This window comes from Microtus ochrogaster, linkage group LG9 (genome assembly GCF_000317375.1).
Source record: "Microtus ochrogaster isolate Prairie Vole_2 linkage group LG9, MicOch1.0, whole genome shotgun sequence".
Classification (NCBI taxonomy): Eukaryota; Metazoa; Chordata; class Mammalia; order Rodentia; family Cricetidae; genus Microtus; species Microtus ochrogaster.
In genome coordinates, this window is record NC_022034.1 from 6,330,804 (window position 1) to 6,342,267 (window position 11,464).

Genomic DNA, 11,464 nt, shown 5'->3' on the forward strand with positions numbered 1-11,464 from the left:
TTTGTGTATTACAATGTGACTTCAAACAATGGTATTTATTGATAACTATAGCACATGAATTCTGCAAGCTCTTCATTGTCACTTGAAGCCATGTCTCCACAGCTGCACTGAGTGCACAGCTGGAAATGGCTCCAGCAAGAGCCCTTGGACAGAATGGGGACATTGAGAAAGAATAGTTGAAATCAGGATGTTACAGAAATTATGACATGTAATTACTCCTGGAAAAAAAGCCTATTTTAAGGAGGGAAAAAAATCCTACACATTTAGCCATTCTGTCATGTCTTATCTCACAGTAAGGACTTGGGGATGGAAGAATGGTCACTAAACACTGGGATGAGTGGCAGCAGGAAGAGGCATGGACAACCTGGCTAGGAACTACAGCAATTCTTTTGAGCAGTGAGAAGATGAGCTGTCCCCACTGACCTCAGTCCCTTCCTGTCACTGTCTTCTGCCCACCATCGTGGAACAAAAGAGGACTGTAAATGAACCTGTGGGCTCCTAAACTGGCCAAGTGGGCAGGGAGGCTGAGATTGTTGGACCTGACAGTTGCTCTCTTTTCCAGAGGAGATTCTCTAGTATTCAGGTCTCCATCCCTGAGCTCCAGGTGGCTGGCCAGTTTCCACATGGAGTCTGCCAACAGTAGCCATGCTGACCACACCTGAGTTCGACCGTCAAACCCTTTTTGGAGTAAGTTGGAGCCTAAGCTTTCCCTCTTCCTTCTCTTGTCTTCTTCCTGAAGGTTAGGCAGGGTTAGATGCACCGTGTCTTGCCTAGGAAATAGCTCTTTCTCTGTCATGTCTCACTGTGAATTTCGATAAAAACCTCCTCCCTTCAGAATCACTACAGTAAACTTTTGGCTAGCTAAGCCACCAGATGCCCTGACACTTCTTGTGATTTCTTGGAGCTGTAGAAACGGTCCATTTATGGAACTGTTTTCAATAGCTGTATGTGAGCGGATTCCAGCTAAGACCATAATGCCCAAAGCAAGGAAACAGCAGGCAACCTGACTGCCAATCGACTGGGGTTCACTAACCCTGTGGGGCTGTCCATTGTGGGGCTCTCAGCCTTTGTGGACTGCAAGCTCTTATGTTGGGGTTTGTCTTACTTAATTGTTGAGAAAGGGCTATTATATACTTGATTATTTAAAAGTGGGAAAGATTATGTAAACGAAGTATTTGCTACTAGAGACAGCCTTTGGCACTGAATATCTGTGAAGATTAGTGAAGGTCTCACAAGACTTTGATTAATAAATAAAGAGTTCAGAGACTCACGAGTGTGATGGAGAATGATGTCATGGATCAAAAGGGTGTGCCCAGGACCATCTCTCCATCAGCACAGCAACCAAAATGAAGTCCCCCTCTCTTTCCCTTACACACACACACCTATGAATGCTCCTCGGTGCTCTCACACCTGTGTGTCAATCAGAAAACAGGCTCTCTGTGAGGTTCAGAGATCTGGTGCCTGCAGAGGAGAGATGCTGGCTTGACAGACAGTGATGGAGAAGGCACCGGAGCCCCACAGCCAGTTGAACTGCTAAGGCATCAGCCAGTGCATTGCCAATGAGGGGGTTGTGCTTCTAAGTTAAGTTGCTTTCTGTGGCTTCTCTCACGAAGCAGGGAAACCAAGTCAGCATCTGGGAGTACAAAGTGATAAACACTTGAGTAAGAAGAGGCATATCTTTGCTGACAGGGTATCTGTAGAGAACAACCAGGAGAGGAACAGACCTTCCCTGTCATCTTCTAGAGAAGCCAGTTAGGGTTAGCAAACAGACTATATGGCATCTTCAGGCAGTATGTTATTTACATGAACACAAGCCGGTTCCTATGTTTTGAGAATTCCCATCAAGTCTGTTTCTTGTTCTTGAAATCTCATAAGCTGGCCTAGATCTTGTTACCCACAAGCTTACACACACACACACACACACACACACACACACACACACACACACACTCACATGTACGCATATGTGAGCCCTAACGCTCTCACACTTCTGTACCAACCAGGAAAGGGACCACCTGTGCATTGCTCTTGCCAGCTATAGTGACATTCCTCCCTCAGTGGGGTCTCTTTTACTCTCCTCCGTTGTCCCTGAAGCCTGGACCGGCTGCACTGTAGAGTGCCATCTGAGGTAATAAATTCACTCTTTTGAGAGTTTGGGACTCTAACCTAGGACAGTTGCTGTCTGTTTGCGTAGCTGGCATAGCAATGCATAGCCAAATGGTTTGTGGAGAACACAGTTATCATGGCAGCCGGAATGCTGGAGGCACAAAGTGTGTTATCCATCTCCCTCTTTTCCCCGCAGTGACAAGCAAGGCAGAGACAAAGTTGGACAGAGAGGGATCAAGGGACCCTAAAGGATGGGTATTCACACCCCACACTAAATATGGTAGAAATAAACTCCATGTTGTGGAGGAAGAAAGGTGCTCTGAATGAGCAAATTGGGGGAGGAAGAAAGGGATTAGGAGTCATGCCCCTTCCCTAGGTGCTGAGAGGGAGCTGGGAACCTGGAGGAAGGATGCTGTGTTCGGTCAGTCATCATGAGGGGAACAAGGCCCAGGTGGGTCAGTTAAACTTAGCTTATTAAATGTCAGCAGGGGAAATCATGGATTATATAGCATTATTTGATTCTCTAAGGAGTATGGAGGTGACATGCAGGGCTTGTCTGGCAGATTACTGGGTGTGAACCCAGGTTGACTTTTTAGGTGTATGTGCATGTGTGTGTATGTGTGTATGTGTGTGTGTGTGTGTGTGTGTAAGTGCATGTATGTATGTTTACAAATATGTGTGCATGTGAACGCACATGTGTATGGAGGTTTATATTTGATGTCCTTCACTATTTCTCCACTTTATTTACTGAGGAAGGCTCTCTGATTGAACCAGAAGCTTCCAGATTCAGCCAGTCTAGCTATCCAGATTATCCTTGGAATCCCCTGTCTCTGCCTCATGATGACTGGGATTTAAGTCACTCACTGATGTGGGACTCCCCTCTGTATATCATTGGTTAATAAAGAATCTTCCTTGTGCCTATCACAGGGCAGAATAGAGTAAGGCAGGAATTCCAAGCACAGATAGAGGAGATAGTCAGAGTCAGTGAGATGCCATGTAGCTGCCTGAGGAGACAGACATGCCAGAACCTTGCTGGTAAACCTGGAGCCTCGTGGTAAAATATAAAATAATAGAAATTGGTTAATTTAAGATGTAAGATCTAGCTAGAAATATACTTAAGCTATTGGTCAAGTGCAATCGGCGTAATAACCAGGCTAGCTTAATATGAAACAGAAAATTTTAATGAAGGGATATCTTACAACACCAGCAACCCAGCGATGAGCAGGAAATACAAAAAAGGAGACCGGCAGGGCTCACGCTAACCAGATTTAAAACATTAGCCCTAGGCGAACACGCCCCCTCATGGGCTGGGCTTATCCCTACAGTCAAGCAGTATTGCAATTAATATAGTTTTAGTCTGATTATTCTGGGTCTGGGTGGACAGGAAATGAATGAGCCATTTCCAACTACAGATTGGTGCCAACAATGGCAACTACATCCCCACAAAATCTGAGAGAGTTTAAAAAGGAGTCTAGACACAGAATAAACAGAGTTTAGTGCCACTGCTTGGTAGCTGCATTTTGGGGGTGGGGTAGGGCTCTGTTTTCTTGGGGTAAGCAGGTGTACTGTGGCTCCTTTAAGAGAGTTCTTCCTGATTCAGCATCAACAGAAAAAAAAAAAACCACAAGTAGTTTCACCTGGTCTGTGCTAGTTGCAGGAACAGCTCTGGCTCTTTCAGGAGGCTGAGCACTTAAATGGATTTTGTGAGCAGCATGCTACTAGTTGCTTAATGATGACATAGACCTGATGCAACCCTGGGACAGTGTGTATGGCTCTTAGAGGCAGTGAACATACCTCTGCCATGTTGGACTGGGCAGAGCCTACAGTCCACCACACCTGCTAAAGTTTATGGGGGTAGTGGGGTTCTGAATTCTGATCCTTACTCTCCTGCCACAAGAACTTTATCCACTGGTCTGTCTCCCTGGCCCTTGATAATTCAGTTATTAGCTTGACTGTATACTAGTGCCTGAGCTGGGTCGATCAGGCTGTGTATTGCTGTACATGTTTTTCCTTGCTATGATTATCAGATGCAATTAATATTTGCAACCAAATGACCTTAAGTGAAGTAGAGTTTTCCCCATAATTAGGGAGGCCATATTTGTTCAGCCAAAGATTATATGCACAGAAATGGATGTTTCTCAAGACGATGAATTCTGCCTTCAGAATGCACTTAAGAAATGCTGCCCGCAGCTCTAGATTTTGGAGTTAAGGCTATCGTAGCATTGACTGTTACCCATGTCTCAAGTCTGCCAGTTTGATGACTGATGGACTCGGCCATTGTGCTAGCCAATTATAAGCACTTTGGAAATTTCTCCGTTTATATGCCTATGTATTCGGTCTCTCCAAGGACCACCATGGAGCAGGGCAGCAGAGAAGAGCAATGAGACCGTTTCCTGGTGCTTCTGCGATGGAGAGGTTCCTATGGCTCCTTCTAGGATGGGCTGTGGCATTGAGATATAGCCACTGGTACAATAGTGGCACACCTGTTTGGGGATAGCCAACTGCTTTTTGTTTGGATTTGAAGCTAGTTCCATAGAAGGGATTTCATTCCTGGTACTGCAAGCTTGTTAAAAACTCATAGTTGGGAAGTCATGGGTCCTAGAGAGGTAATTTATTTCTTACTGTTTGCTAAAGGAACATGGTGTTCAACTATGTTCTAAATATCTATCTTTATATTCTTAGACTAGTGTTGCTCCCAGCCTTAATTGGAGAAACTTGTGTCTGTAGTGGGTGATGGCTAATGTAGAGATGACATTTTGTCAAATTACTAAGAATAAATAATCATTAAATGCTTAGGCCTAAATGGGACATCTGTACCACTCCCTTCTAGGGTCAGGGAACAGTGTGGAAAAGGAGGCAGAAAAATTGCAAGAGTCATTGTGCCTATAAGTCACCAAGTCTGAGTCATAGGAAAACACATGACTTGAAATTTTAACAAGAACATTGTGAGATAATATCCTGAGAGAAACCATGATATCCTCACCACCCAGCCCAGCCATACCCTGTCAATGTCTTTGTGTACTGCTCCCCACAGGAAGGGAGAAGGAAGTGGCCACAAAGAGTATTACAGATAAAGGGGGACTGGCTTGAACATCTTCAGGAGATTAATAACCAAAAGACTGGTTTTAAACCCAAAATGGTTATTGAGCACATCTGATGTTTCCATTATTCAGTAGAAGCTGAGAGTCAGATAAAAAATACAAATGAAGAAAATTGTAGAATATTTTCCCCATTTTATTGAGATGAACTGGATACAAAATGAACTGTTTTTGAAGTGGATGGCTCAATGGTGTCTACTCTAGTACACAACAGCTCTAAGCCAGCTGTCACTCAAAGGTCAGTACAACATCCTTTAATTTTCCTCTATTGACAGCCACAGTATGGGCTCTGTCTCTGTGGACCTTCTAATTTTCCATATGCTCACTGTATACTGAGTAATATGACCATACCTTGTGGGATCCTTTGTGCATGGCTCCTTTCCCTTAACAGCGTATCTTCATCTGTGTATACTGAAGCTCCTCCCTTCTTTACACAGCAACAATGTCCCTGTATTTACACAGCAACACATCTGTCCATTCATGCATTGTTGTAATAAGAGCGGCGGGGCTGCATCCCCAGCACCCTGGCCACCTGGCTAGCTTATGCCCCGAAATAATTACACAGACACTGTATTCTTTTAAACACTGCTTGGCCCATTATATCTAGCCTCTTCTCGGCTAACTCTCGCACCTGGACTAGCCCATTTCCAATCATATGTGTAGCACCCCAAGGTGCACTTAGTGGGGAGATTCTAGCCTATGTCCATCCTGGGTCGGAGCTTCATGCATCTGCCTCAGAGAGCAGAGCTATCACGTCTACCCGGGAGAGGGGAGCATGGCGTCTCTGAGCTCACTTCCTCTTCCTCCAAGCATTCTATTCTGTTTACTCCTCCCACCTATGTTTTAACCTATCAGGGCCAAGCAGTTTCTTTATTGCTTAACCAATGAAATCAACAGATTGATATATGACACTCCCACATCAATGCATTAGTGGACATTGGTGCTGTTCCCATCTCTGACTAATGTAGGAACTTGCCTAGAAGTAGAATTATTGAATCATATAGTAATTCTCTCATTAATATAAAGAAAAACCAAATCATGTCTCAACTTGTTGAGTTATTTTATATTATGCAGTGAGGCACTGGGGGTCTGCATCCTCTTTACCTGATGTGGGATTTCCCTCTGTATCCTGTGATTACCATTGATAAATAAAGGAACTGATTTGAACCTTAAGGAGCAGAGATAGGCAGGGAAAATTAAGCTGAATGCTGGGATAAAGGAGGCAGAGTCAAGAGAAGTCATGTTTCCCTGCCAGAGACGGATGCTAAAACTTTACCTGGTAAGCCACAGCCACATGGTGACACACAGATTAATAGAAATGAGTTAAATTAATATGTAAGAGTTATCCAATAAGAATCTGGAGCTAATAGGCCAAGCAGTGATTTAAATAATATAGTTTTTGTGTGATTATTTTGAGGCCAAGTGGCTGGGAAAAACAAGCAACCTCCTCCCACATTTACTACCACATTTGTCCCCCCCTCTTTTTCTTTTCATTTAAACCTTTACCCAACAAGGCTGTCCTATCAGGACAAGGTGTGACTTCATTGTGGCTTTTGCCTGCAGCTTTTCAATCACTAATGACACAAAGCATTTTTTTTAAATAAATTTGTTGGACATTTGAACATCTTAGTAATTATTTATGTGACTGCTTTCTTCTGATAGATTTGTGGCTTTAGTTATTACATTTCAACTATTGTTTTACTGTTCTGAATTAACTGGTGTGTGCAGTTGATGTCCAGTACCACTCTTTGCATATGGAAATTCACCTTTCCAGAACCATTTGTTGGAATGTCAATGTCTTGCCTGTTAACTGCTCTAGAGACTTGATGAAAATCGTTTGAGAAACTTTGGAAAACACTGAAGTTATGTGTGAAGTTTTTTTAATTTCTTCATTTAATCCAGGAGAGCTGGGTAAATTGTATCATAATTGTGGATACTGAAGTGTTACTGTGAAGAGATTGCAGGAACCTGACAGAAGAAGAGTCATTCTGTTAGGAGACTTCTGAGCTCAGCTGGCCTTGAGCTAGGCTTCTTCAAAAAGCCTTCATCCTCTTGGCAAGTTCTATACAGCTTTTATCTACCAGAATTTTCTTTACACAAAGTCAGTGAGTGTGGTCCTCATTGATATTTTTATCACACCCAAGAGAAATGGCAAAACAGAAACTACTAACTATATCAGTCACTTTTTTCATTCCACCCTGTGGTTATGTATGTATGTATAAGGACATGGAGGTGGTGTGGGCAAAGACAGATCTCACAGCCTTCCACTGAGGCCAGAGGGCTCAGGGATGCCGCGGGTGTATCTGAACATCCTGGACCATGGCCAGATTTTATGAGGGGGGTTTCTATTCTGACTACCAGTGGCCAATCACCATCAGAGCTGGAAATTTTTATGTGCTTAATGTGGATCCATAGCAGAATTCCCTTGCGTAGGCAACCTTTCTGCTGACTTTATTTAGAATATTAATGTCCCATTTACAGGCTTTTGCTTACACTGATTTAAGGTGTGAGTGAGAAGTTATTTAACAAGGAACTGATGACAAATGTCTACACAGAAAGATACCTATAAATTTACTTGTGTTTAATAGTGTTCATGGATTTTTGTCCTGAAAAGATTCTCTGTTTCTTTTACTATTCTAAAATGCCTACAATACCAGTTGTGGTGTAAACAGGTGTTTTATTTTAATAAAATGTTTTTTACTGAAGTAATTTCAAACCTACAGAAATGCTATAAATAAGATAAACATACCCACATTATCCATACCTATAAATGATTTGTATTCTGTCCCATCTGGTTTATTAACCCTTCTTCCTCTATATGTGTATTTTTATACTAAACATTGTGAATTAAACTGCACATAACACACACACACACACATATCTTTCATTTTCTAGTAGAGAACATGTGGCAGATATGAAGTCAGTCTATCTTGAAATAATTTAGGCATTATCATTTAAGAAGAATATTCCTTTAAATAACTGTCTTGCAGCTATAAAAAGCCAAGATAATTAACACTGGGGCAATGCTACCATAGACACTGGGGAATGCACAGAACCTAATAACATTAGGAGCTAATCTGGGTTGTTGCAAAGAGAATCCATTCTTCATCAATCAAGTTTCCCACTGTTTGTCTTCCCCATCCCAGATTCTCATCTGTGTTTCATTTATTACTCTAATAATTATTATTAAATGTCTCTCAAGGCAGATTGAATTACCCCACTCCTGATTTGAAAATGGAAGTTTAGAAAGTAATCTTTGAAGTCATTTTAAACAAAGTATAGGAAACATATAAAACAATGGAAGGCCTTTCACCCAAGCCTCACTGAGTTGTTAAAATGGAGCCATCACCAAATAACTGATCTCATGAGCCTGTCCTCTTGTCCTGAATAATTTGTATTAAAGAACTGGAGAAAGCAGGAAGTGTGGAAAATTAGAAAACAATGAAGGCTGTAAAAATAGCTGCCCTTGAGATTCAGGTAAGAATTCAAACATGGATAATTCAGACAAAACAGAATTAGTGGTTCCAGATGGCCTTAGACGCAGTGAGAGCTGATGGAACCCAGGAACGCATTCAAGTACTGGAGCTTGTATTTAGAGTCCAAAATAGAGACCCGTGAAGGCATTAGGAGATCAGAAAATAGAAATAGGAAACATCGTTTTAAAATGGAAAGAACGGCCAATTATGGTAATTATCCTAAATGTGTAATTCCTGCTAATTTTGTAGGAAATAGTAAGATAAAACAGCTCATCATTCTGAAGTCAACTGGAACAATGAAAGTTATAGCCACAGTTTCAAAGGCTGGTGCCTGTTCTAATGCCCATTTTCCCCATCTGATCCATGTTCTCTCTTTTCCTTCAATCGGAGGCATTGCCCTTCCACCATTCAGTCTGTGATCTCTGTCTCACTGACCACTTGGTTCTCAGAACATCTATCACCTATTCTTCCCCTTGGCTCTCTTCCCTGAACATACTGTTCCTCATCTTAATGGCTGGTTTTAACTGTCAAGACAGAGAGAATGCCCTGGGAAGGGAGTCTCAATGAGACGTTATCAAGATTAGGTGACCTGTGAGTGTGTCTGTGGAGGACTATTTGATAACTCATTCACTGAGGAGAAAAGACCTAGCCTACAGTGGGAGACACCATTCCCTAGGCAGCGGGCCCTGACTGTACAAGGATAGAGGAGGAGCTGAGCACATGTGGAGCCTGTAGGCCATCAGTTCTCTCTACTCTTGACTCTGGATGTGATCTCATGATCTGCTTCAAGTCCTTGCTTTGAGTTCACTGCTATGATGGATTCGTACCCAGAATTGTAAATTAGATGAAAGAAACAAAACCCTCTCCTTAAGTTGTTTTTTTGTTAGGTGTTGGAAGGTGGCAAAGTTTCAACACATCTGTCTCTGGCAGCAGAACCATGGCTTTTTTCTCTCTGCCTCCTTTCTCCCAGCATTCAGTTTAGTTTTCTCCACCTACCTAAGTTCTGCCCTATCAACAGGCCAAGGCAGTTTCTTTATTCACCAATGATATTCACAGCATACAGAGGCGAATCCCACATCAGTTATTTTTATGATGGTGATAGGAATGAAATTAGAATGCCATCAGAGGGCCTATTGGACATCTGGCCTGTCCTCATTCTAATCTTGGGAGCCCTTTAGTTAGCCATGGGGCTCCATCACCAGCACCATTACGCTGAGCTTTTCTGGTGTCAGTCTCCAGTCTTACATGGAGAACTCTGGCATGTATTGGAACTTTTTACACCTAATATGCATACAGAACCCTCCAGTGAGACCCACAGTGTGAAGAATGCCTTTTGCGGTTTGCCCACAGGTTGTCCTCATAGATTGTGACACCTATGTGTGTTGAGAAAGACATGTTGTATTATTGGGAACAAAAGTTCCACACTTCCCTTGAGGCTTTTTTCTGCCAGGGAATCTGTAATGCTCCAAGTCTAGAACCAAATTGTCTTGGGTCATATTTATCCCTCTTAATAACTACTTTTTTTGTTAGTTTTTTCTCTCCTATCTGCATGACATCTTTGGGTAAAACTGGTAGGTAAATAAATCCTTTGGAATGCTGGATGCCTAGCATTCACCAACCAAAAGGTCCCAAGTGCCATCCGATAGTATCTGAGAACAACAGTGCAGCTTTCATTGCTTTACTGTAACCACCTACTTAGTAGCTCCACCAGTGTATTTAAAAAAGTGTCTTGATCTATGATTTACTTTGTTGCTGTAAAACCTTCATCCAAGTGTTAGCACATTGGAACATGCAATTTAAGTTTCCTAAATCTCTGTTCCTCATCCATAATCACTCACATTTGGCCACAGGATAAACTACCTCTTAACTATTTTGAGCTGAGATGTATGTATGTGTGTGCACATGTGCGTGTACACGTATGTGTGCACAGTTAGGACACCTCATATTGTGCTCCAGGAATGACCCAGTGTTCCTGGTAGGAGTTACCTGATCGCAAGTGTGCTGCCCCCTGGCGTTATCCCCACAGTTGGATTTTGGTGAGTCTTCCTCAGGGCGTCTTCAGACATGCTTGGCATGATCAATTGACCATTTCTTTGAGCTATTGTTTAAGGATCCTATTTGTTAAATACGTTTCCAGAAAGGTTTACAATCAAATGTTTGGTTTTGTGTATCTGTTTTGTTTGGTGTAGAAGTATACAATCAAAGTGTTTGGTTCTGTGTATTTGCTTTGTTCAGTGTGGAAGTACACAATCAAAGTGTTTGATTTAGTGTGTCTGCTTTGTTTGGTGTGGAAGTACACAATCAAAGTGTTTGGTTTCATGAACCTGCTTTGTGGAAGCATTTTGGTTTTACTTTTTTCCACCTCTAAAGGCAAATTTTTTTTTGTTACGTTTGATCCTCAGGCCACTTTTTTCCACATATAATCTAAGGAAAAATGAAATGCTCTAAAACCAACAAAAAACACAAACTGGAAAACAAATAGATCTTTGGTATTCCAGTTGGTTTTATGCTTGATTAGTGTGTTAATTCAACTTCAAAGTGTTAAAAAAAAAGGGAAAGTCTTAAAATGAGTTTGCTTTATGCTTCTCTCAATGGTGAACATTTATTATCTCTAAATTGGTTTGTTTTGCATGCTTAACTGAAATCTTTGTCAATAAAACAAAACATCAAAAGTGGACTGCTTGCTTTAATTGGGCTGCAAAATCATCCAAAAAGGGAAATTGCAGAAGTGAACAGGAACTCTCAAATCAACACACTACTTAAAGGAGGTATTAAAAATGCAAT